Source organism: Mus musculus, chromosome 9 (genome assembly GCF_000001635.26).
Source record: "Mus musculus strain C57BL/6J chromosome 9, GRCm38.p6 C57BL/6J".
Lineage (NCBI taxonomy): Eukaryota > Metazoa > Chordata > Mammalia > Rodentia > Muridae > Mus > Mus musculus.
Genome location: NC_000075.6, coordinates 71800991 through 71809618, shown reverse-complemented (window position 1 = coordinate 71809618; position 8628 = coordinate 71800991). Strand labels below are relative to the sequence as shown.

Here is an 8628-nt window from a genome sequence, read left to right as displayed (position 1 = left end):
CCCAACAAAATGGAGTGAGCAGGTGGGATCTCTGACCTTCCCTGAGAGCAGCTTTTGTTACAATCCGACCACTGTATCTGGTCCAGCCCTCCCCCTGCGCCCCACCCCCACCCCCACCCGCAGTGTGTAGACGTTTCCATGGAGTCAGAACTTCTGGGTATGCTGATGAGCACTTGCTGTAGACTAGGGGACCCTGGGAAGAAAATCTTGACTATTCTGATCTATGTCTTTCCCTCTTTGGGGTAGGAGTTTTACTTAGGGTCTGTAAAAATTAACGGATGGCTAGAAAGAGGAGAGCAGCCACACTGCGCACAGCTGTAGGTCCCTGACTCCTCTCGACCTGACTGAAGCAATGCGTGGGATGCTGGGGTGGAGCTCACTCTCACACTCAAGCGCAGAAGGCATCAGCTCCCGAACAGTTTCCAACCCCATCTGGGCCTCAGTGGGAACCCAAATCTAGCAGTGTTTGGGGCACTTTGCTAAGTCATCCTCCTGTGGAGCCGAGAGGCTCTCGGGTGCCCTGAGCAAAGGTACTGTGGGCTTCGGACAGCGGAGCACTGCCTGGAGATCTGCCTTCGCTCTGACTCCTGGATCGTGTCCAGATGCTTGGATACTCCTGTCCCACTGGGTAAGCAAACCCCAGCTTGTAGTTATTTGCTGAGACCACTACCCCGTGCTCTATTGTCCTAGTGCTGTTGCCCCGCTTCAACTAAAGACACCTGTCCCTCTTCTCCAACCTTCTCTTCCCAGCTTCCTGAGTGAGTATTGGGGAGTTGGGGTGAAGAGCTCCCTCTAGAGACAAAGTTGGGAGAGGGAAGGTTCTTTGTTTTTGGGACTATAGAGCAAAACTCAAGGTTTATAGCTCAGATGGTAGAGTGCTTGTCCAGCTTGTTAAACCCTGGGTACATCCATCAGGCTTTTTGCTGTTGTTTTGTTTTAGTTTTTCGAGACAGGGTTTCTCTGTGTAACCCTGGGTCTCCTGGAACTTACTCTGTAGTCCAGGTTAGCCTCAAACTCAGAGATCTGTCTGCCTAGTCCCCTCTAGTGCTGGGATTAAAGGTGTGTGCCACCTTGCCCAGGACCAATCCCCACTCTTGAATAAGCCCAGCATAATGGTTCATACTTGCAATACAGGCATTCTAGAGGTAGAATCAGGAGGATCAGAAGGTCAAGGTTAGCCTAAGCGGAACACAGTAAATTTAAGGTCAGCATGGGCATATGTGAGACCATATCTCAAAATAATAAGATAAAATTAAATTAAATTAAAAATTTTAAATTTATATTTACTGGACACATAAAGTTTGAGGTTGCCAATAGGTGCCAAAAAAGGATGTCAGACACTGGGGGAGTTGGAGTCATCGAGGCTTGTGAGCCACCATTTCAGTCCTGAGAATTATACCCAGGCCCTCTAGACGAGCAACAAGTGTTCTTAATTACTAAGCCATTGCTCCATTCCATACCCAGCTTGGAGTTTTACCAGGTAGTACCAGGCTGCTCTGCAGAGAGGAACATGAGGCTCAGGGGTCACGTTGTGGCCAGGATCCCTGGGATGAGGTTAGCAGAGATAAACAGACCCTAGGCTGACTGCTCATTGTAACCCATGCTGGAGGAGGTGGAGCACCACGACGGCTGAGGTCAGAAGGCTCCAAGCTCTGAAGACCCACTCTCCATCTTGACCTCACCCCTGCCCGGGAGGGACCAAAACTCACACATCCCACTTAGGGAAGAGGGGACCACTGAGCCTGCTGCAGGGGCTAGTCACCAAGGTGTGGGGATCTAGGACAGCCAAGCTTGTGTCAGAGATCAGGTATTGTGCTTGTCAGTGTGTGTGAGACGGCAAGAGTCCCACAAGAGAGCTGTGGTTATTTTTACTGCACACAAGCCGACCGGGGGCTGAGATGCTGGGCTAAGATACCTTTCCTAAGTCCTGTAAATAACAACAGGCCATCAAAATGGGATTTGAGCCCAAATCTTTTCGTCTTAAGTCTAGTGTTCACTCCATAACACATTTGTGGAAGGTACCAAGGCGCTTCAGTGTTTACGGAGATGAAAGCCTTTCATTTGAAATTTCTTTTCTTTTAAAGTTGTATTTGTTCATTGAAAACTCACAATTTGTTCTGCTCATGGTTTCCCCTCCAGCATCTCCCCCTCCCCCAGCATCTCCCCCTCCCCCAGCACCTCCCCCCCCCCCCGCATCCTCCTTCACTCCCCACTCCTCCATCTCCGAGCCTTCATTATCTTTGTTTTTATAAAACAAATACACATAAAAAGAAAAAAGAACAAATAAGCTGAGCAGTGGTGGCACATGCCTTTAATCCCAGCACTTGGGAGGCAGAGGTAGGCGGATTTCTGAGTTAGAGGTCAGCCTGGTCTACAGAGTGAGTTCCAGGACAGCCAGGGCTATACAGAGAAACCCTGTCTTGAAAAAACTAAAATACACACACACACACACACACACACACACACAAATATATATATATATATATATATATATATATATACACATATGTATGCATATATATATGCACAGAAACAGAATCATACACAATAAAAAGACAAAACTGAAAAAAATGTAGTATGCAAGCAGTAACACGTACACATAAACATGTGCACACACGTGTGCACACACAAACAGGCCCAAATTAAGAAATATGAACCAAAAAAGCCTATAATAATGCTGTTGAGTTCATTTCCTGTTGGTCATCACTGCTGGACACTAACAGAGTCTGTTATTAGCTGTAGTTAATATACTCAGTGAGACTAAATTGGAGAAATTCATTTTTTCCTGTTGTTCATTGGAAATAACCTCTTTGTTAGGAAGGGAAGCTCATGTCCACTTCCCCATTTCAGTGCTATGAACCTGTCTGCTGAAACACATATGAACTCACAGAAACTATGGCAGTACATACAGGGCCTGCACAGGTTTAAAGCAGTTTAACAGTGTCTTCAGAAACTCAAGTCCCTGGAGGAGTTACTCCATACATTACCACCAGGTGGTGCCACCACACAACGGCTGACTCTCCCAAGGGGTCAAGGCTGTATAGAATGGTCAGAAGAGTTAACTGAGCCTGCCTGGATCCACACTGGCTTGACCATGAAGTGCTGACCCGATTTGATAATAAGGGACAAGAGCCAGTCCACTTACTAACCCATCTAGTTGACAAAGATTTCTTTATGTCTAGTAACTATTTTCCTTGTTAGAGACCTGAATCTGTCTCTGAATGTATTATCTTTGTCCGGAGGCACAGGTACAGAACAGGGGTCTTTCACAAAGCCCACCTCCACTCCCCATCATATCCTGAGATGGCTGTCAATCAGGGCTGGAGATGGAAGATCAGAGGTCATATCTAGGCCAGCCAGGCAGCTTTAAACAGTGCAGCACCCTTTGCCTGTATTTATGTCATCTGTGTCAAGGGCTTGGAGAGCTGTGGAGTTGGAGAACTGGAAGGGAAAAGAGACTGGCTGGCTGTCTCACACAGGTGGGACAGGAAGCCTTCTTCACTGGCCACATGGTTCTAGGATTCTGGAAGCTCCTAGGGTGACATGCAAGGACAGGAGCCTGAGACCCAGGCAAGTCACCAGGCTGGCTCTGGCCTAGCCTTAGATGTGCCCATTATTCAGGAGGCCTGCTATGGAAAAGAAGCAGGAAGTCAAAACAGCAAGGAGTAGCTGTCCTGCTTGTCCCAGCACCGTGGGACTATCTACCTCTAGTGTGAGCTGCCCGGAACTTCTTTAGGGAGCAGGCCATGAGTCACTGAGGCGTCACTGGTCTCAGACTCCTGGTTCCTGTTACATGAGGAGGAAGTCTGACTGATGTCAAAGGGTCAGGAGAGGGGTCAGGGACTCTCAGGGTCCAGGTGACGAAGCAGTGTAGTGTTGCAGGCAGTTCACCCTGAGGGGGGACTTCCAGGGACACCAAGGGGCATGGCTTCCTACCCAGGCCAGGCAGCCGCACCCTGGCATGACTGAGGGTGGAGAGGGCACACAGTGAGAGAAGCAGTCTGTCCTCTTTCCCCTTGTCCAGTCCCCCCTCCTCACTCTGCTCTCTCCATCCCTGCTTTCAGCTCTGTGAGGGAGGACCCAGCTCTCCACCAGCACTTGGTCGCTTTCCTTTGCTCCAAAGTTTCAACCAGCCTTAGCATAACAGAAGCTGTTAATAGCAGGGAAAATGAGACGCTTGGAAAGGCTCTGGGCTGTGTGAAAACAATACAAAGTGCCACCCTGAGCTTTGTGGATTATAGTTTAAGAGATGCTTCCAAGAGCATACACCTGTCATCCCAGTGTCTGGGAGGCAGAGTCAGGAGGACCCATAGTGGACTGGAGAGCAAAGCTGTCTCAAAACAAGCAGCCACAGAACCAAAGAGATACCTTTAAAAAAGAACTATCTTATGATAGTAAGTAGCCATCTGTGAAGTACCATTTCATTTCTTAAAATCAGTGTATTGTGTGTGTGAGTCTCTCTCTCTCTGTGTGTGTGTGTGTGTGAGTGTGTGTGAGTCTCTCTCTTTCTGTATGTGTGTGTGTGTGTGTGTGTGTGTGTGAGTCTCTCTCTCTCTGTGTATGTGTGTGTGTGTGAGTGTTTCTCTGTGTATGTGTGTGAGAGTGTGTGTGTAGGGGGGAGGTCTGGCCTGGAGGAGCTGAAGTTACACTCGGTATGGGTTCTGAACGACCAAACTCAAGTCCTCTGCAAGAGCAGTATGTTCTCCTAACAGCTGAACCATCTCTATAATCCAAGAACTTAATAAAATGCTGCTTTTTTTAAAAATGCCATGGGGCTGGAGAGATGGCTCAGAGAGCACTGGCTGCTCTTCCAGCGGACCGAAGTTTAATTCCTAGCACCCACATGGCAGCTCTCAGCTGTCTAAAACTCTAGTTCTAGGTGGAATCTGATGTTCTCACACAGACATATGTGCAGGCAAAACATCGATGCAGAGCAAAACAGAATTGCATTAAAGAACTATTGCTGTGTTCAGGAAAAAAAATCCCCTTCTATGCAACACCTTATGCAGATGCCTAGAGCATCATGGACACAGATATTACAGTAAACCCCACAGGCAGACCTCTGTGCATACAGAAATGCTGTTGTTGTTGTTGTTGTTATTGTTGCTGCTGCTGCTGCTGTTAAAACTTAGCTGGGATTTAAAGGGATTTGAGTGTTTGTAACTCTTTGGTACAGTGGTAACAACCCGAAGCCCCTTCATATTTCATTTCTAAATTCCAGTCTGTAGAAATGATGTCAGTCCTCAGGTATTATGGTATGTGCCCTTCCACCTTTTACCGACCAAGTCCTGACCCTGGTGTCTTGGAATGCGACTGCACATAGTCCTTTAAAGAGGTCATTACTGACGAAATGAAGTCATATGCGTGGGCTCTAATTCAACAAGCCTGATGACCTTTTAAAAAGAGATTAGGGGACAACTCTCGTGTGAGCCCCCCCCCCCACACACACACAGAGAGAGAGAGAGAGAGAGAGAGAGAGAGAGAGAGAGACTTTTGTCTAAAGGCACACACAAGCACACACACAGGGATAGAGAGATAGAGAGGGAGAGAGAAAGAGAAAAAGAAAGAGAGACTCTATGGAAAGAAACAGGGAAAATAAGCCAACTTTAAGCCACAGCAAGAGGCCTTAGAACAAGCTACCCTTGCTGATTCTGAGTCTCGGATTTGTGGCCTCCAGTGATGTTTACCAGCTATCTCCCAACCCAGGTCCTTTATGGCAGAGGAATAGGGACAGAGGAGATGCAAACAGTGTGTCTGCTCCTGTCTCCTTTCAAACAGATGTTTGCACCGAAAGAGTTGATGGATGTTCAGACTCCACACACATTCTTTCTATGCTTCTGTATGTGGCCTCAAAGTGACAGTCTCCCTTCTGAGAGCCTCCTGTTTTAGTAATGGCATAAGCTAGACATGCAGAACCCAGGTGGGGCCTTAGCTGGGGTAGATGGAGAGAGAGGTGCAGCCTCCGGGCCTAGGGCCTTAGCTGGGGAAGATAGATGGAGAGAGAGGTGCAGCCTCCGAGCCTAGCTGAGCTCCAAACAAGTGTGAGGACCGGGTGGAGGTGGCCGGGAGTGGAGAGACTTGGATCACCCCAGCCAGATGCTGAGGTGACCTCCCGGAGTTCTGTGGCAGCAGTGGGCTGGATGAGGACCCTCAGCCGGAAAACCCCTGTAGGAGGGGAAAACTGCTGAGTGGAGACAGTAGAAGTCTTCCTCTGGGGTTTGCCCTGGAGATCATGGCTTACCTTTTATCCCAGCACTCGGGAGGCAGACACAGGAGGATGTGTGTGAGTTTGTACATTGTATCCAGGTCCTCCAGAGATACATAGTAAGACCCTATCTCAAATAAACAAATCAAATAAGTAGTTGATGCAGAATAGTGGGTTGTTTGTTTGTTTGTTTTTGGTAATTAATTTTGTGTGGATGAGCTAGATTTTCCACACGCATAGAAGAAAATTTCCGGGGCAGGTGACAAGTTCTAGAATTCCTAACTGTGTGTGTATTAGATTCTAAGGCCAAGGAGAAAAATTAATTACCTTAGAGCCGAGTTCCTTGGCAGCTGGTGCCCTGCTGGCATTGCAGCCTGCAGGTACCCGGACTTTTCCTCCTATAAAACCTTATTAATCTCAAATCTAAAGAACAAAAGGGAAGGCTCTCCAGCAACCCCCTTACCCTGCCCTTCCCCTTACCCCTTCCCTGGCTCAGCTAATCTCAGTACTTTTATTAACCAGCACTAAGGTTCTCCTTGGTTAAGAACTGGCAGGTGCTTTGAAACAGTCACCATTTTTAATTAACCCTCTTTAAAATAATGTGTCTTGATTGTAATTTGGTATGATTTAATTAACTCTAACTTAAGAGCTGGACCTTAAACCTCTCCACCCAATCAAGAAATCCTTAGACACTAGGCTTCTCTGAAGGCGCCTTGAGTTGTTTTCCCAGATGGCAGAGGGGACCCCACTTGTGCTAGACAGTGTGTGGGACCCTAGCTCCCAGGCTTCTCCTTTTATACTTAAGCTGTACCAAACCCTGCTACCATTTCTCTGTCTGAGCACCCCATCTCCTGACTCAGGCCCTCAGGTGCCCCCTCAACAGGCTTGGTCCCTTCTCCTCTCAAGCCCCACCCTCTGGGATCCTCTGCAGAAAACCTTCCCACAGTTCCTGCTGTAACTGGAATTCATAGAGATCCAGGGGTGAGTAGAGGGACCATAGCTATAGCCATCCATAGAAGACAGAGGCAGAGGGGATGGAGGAGTCCTGGATAAGTGACTGTAGTCCATTTCTGCCCTGCTTCCCTGTGGTCAAGCAGAGAATGTCTGATGATAGTTGTTATGCAAGCAAAAGGCTCCTCAGATAAACAAGTTAGGAACTAGGTGCCTGCTGGGTTTGCCGGCCATCAGACCTGAACCAACACACTCTCCTCTGAATCTCCTCCCCTCCCAAGCCACTCACCTGCTGGGCTCTGAACACCCTGTGGCTTCTCACCCTATACCTGGCCTAACGGTTCATTTCTTCATTCCTTGTGGCTCTATCCTGGCTCACACCCCATCCTCCTCCAGGACACCTCTAATTTCCTAGGTGCTGAAGCTGGCTTTACTGTCACACCCCTGCCACAGGCCTGTGCTCCTTCCTCTCCGTGGCTGAAGAAAAGTGGAATGTCTCACGGCTTTTGAGGCCACTGGAGAATGTGGAATTGACAGGTGGAGACCGGGCCACAGAAGGATAGTACTGACTCGGGGGCCCCGTGGGGCTAGGAACCCCATCATAAAGACAGAAGGTATCTGCAGGGGCTGCAGAAGGGCAGGCAGATGAGCAGAGGTGTGAAACTGAGGAAGACAGATATAAAGAGATCCCCTGGTCCTAAGAAGGACCTGGGTTCCCTATGGTCCTCACTGTGAGATCCTTCAGGAGGTCTCATGATGATAAACTTTTCCCTACCAGAGTGGCTGGAGGGAACCTTTATTCCTACCAGTGAAAGAGCCAGATCACACCTTGTTGACTGGTCCTGGAGCGACTCAGGGGCAGACAGTGTAAGTATTCAGTTTTCATCACTACCTACAGTACACGTACGGAACACGTGCGTGCGTGCGTGCGTGCGTGCGTGCGCACATGCGTGCGAGTGAGTGACCTCTTCCCTCTCTAGCAGCAGGTGAAAGCTGCAGCCTCCTGACTGCCTGTTCCGCAGATACCAAGCGTTAGGGCTGGGGATATAGCTCAGTGGTGGAGTGCTTCCTTAGCACACAAGACTTCTTGGGGTCAATACCCAGCATTGGGGCGGGGCATGTTTAGGGCTGGGAACACAGCTCTGGGGAAGAGCACCGGCCCTCTGACAAGAGGAAGATGAGGAAGTGGGAAAAGGGGGGAGAAGAGGATAAAGAGAAGGAAAAAGAAGATGATGAAGAGGAAAGGGAGGGAGGAGGAGAAGAGAAGAAAAGAAGGAGGAAGGAGAGGAAGGAGAGAGAGAAGAGGGAGAAGAAGAGAAATAAATATAAAGAATAATGATAGTGATGGTTTGGGGCTTTAGTACTATATGTACAGCCCAAGAAGTTGGACAAGATCTCATGGGCATTCCGAGTTAGACTATAGTGAGATTGTCAGTGATGAGTGTGTTGGAACACGCCCCACACTCACTGCT

At 48.5% G+C, this 8628-nt stretch overlaps 1 protein-coding gene across 1 annotated transcript in view; it reads left to right on the top strand.

The window, feature by feature from the left end:
• The first annotated feature begins 318 nt into the window (after positions 1 to 318).
• Positions 319 to 8628, top strand: part of Cgnl1 (cingulin-like 1) — a 182794-nt gene continuing 174484 nt past the window's right edge. Inside the window, exon 1 of the mRNA XM_006511395.1 lies at positions 319 to 628. The gene's annotated coding sequence lies outside the window, so the exon portion shown is untranslated. The remainder of the gene's footprint in view (positions 629 to 8628) is intronic.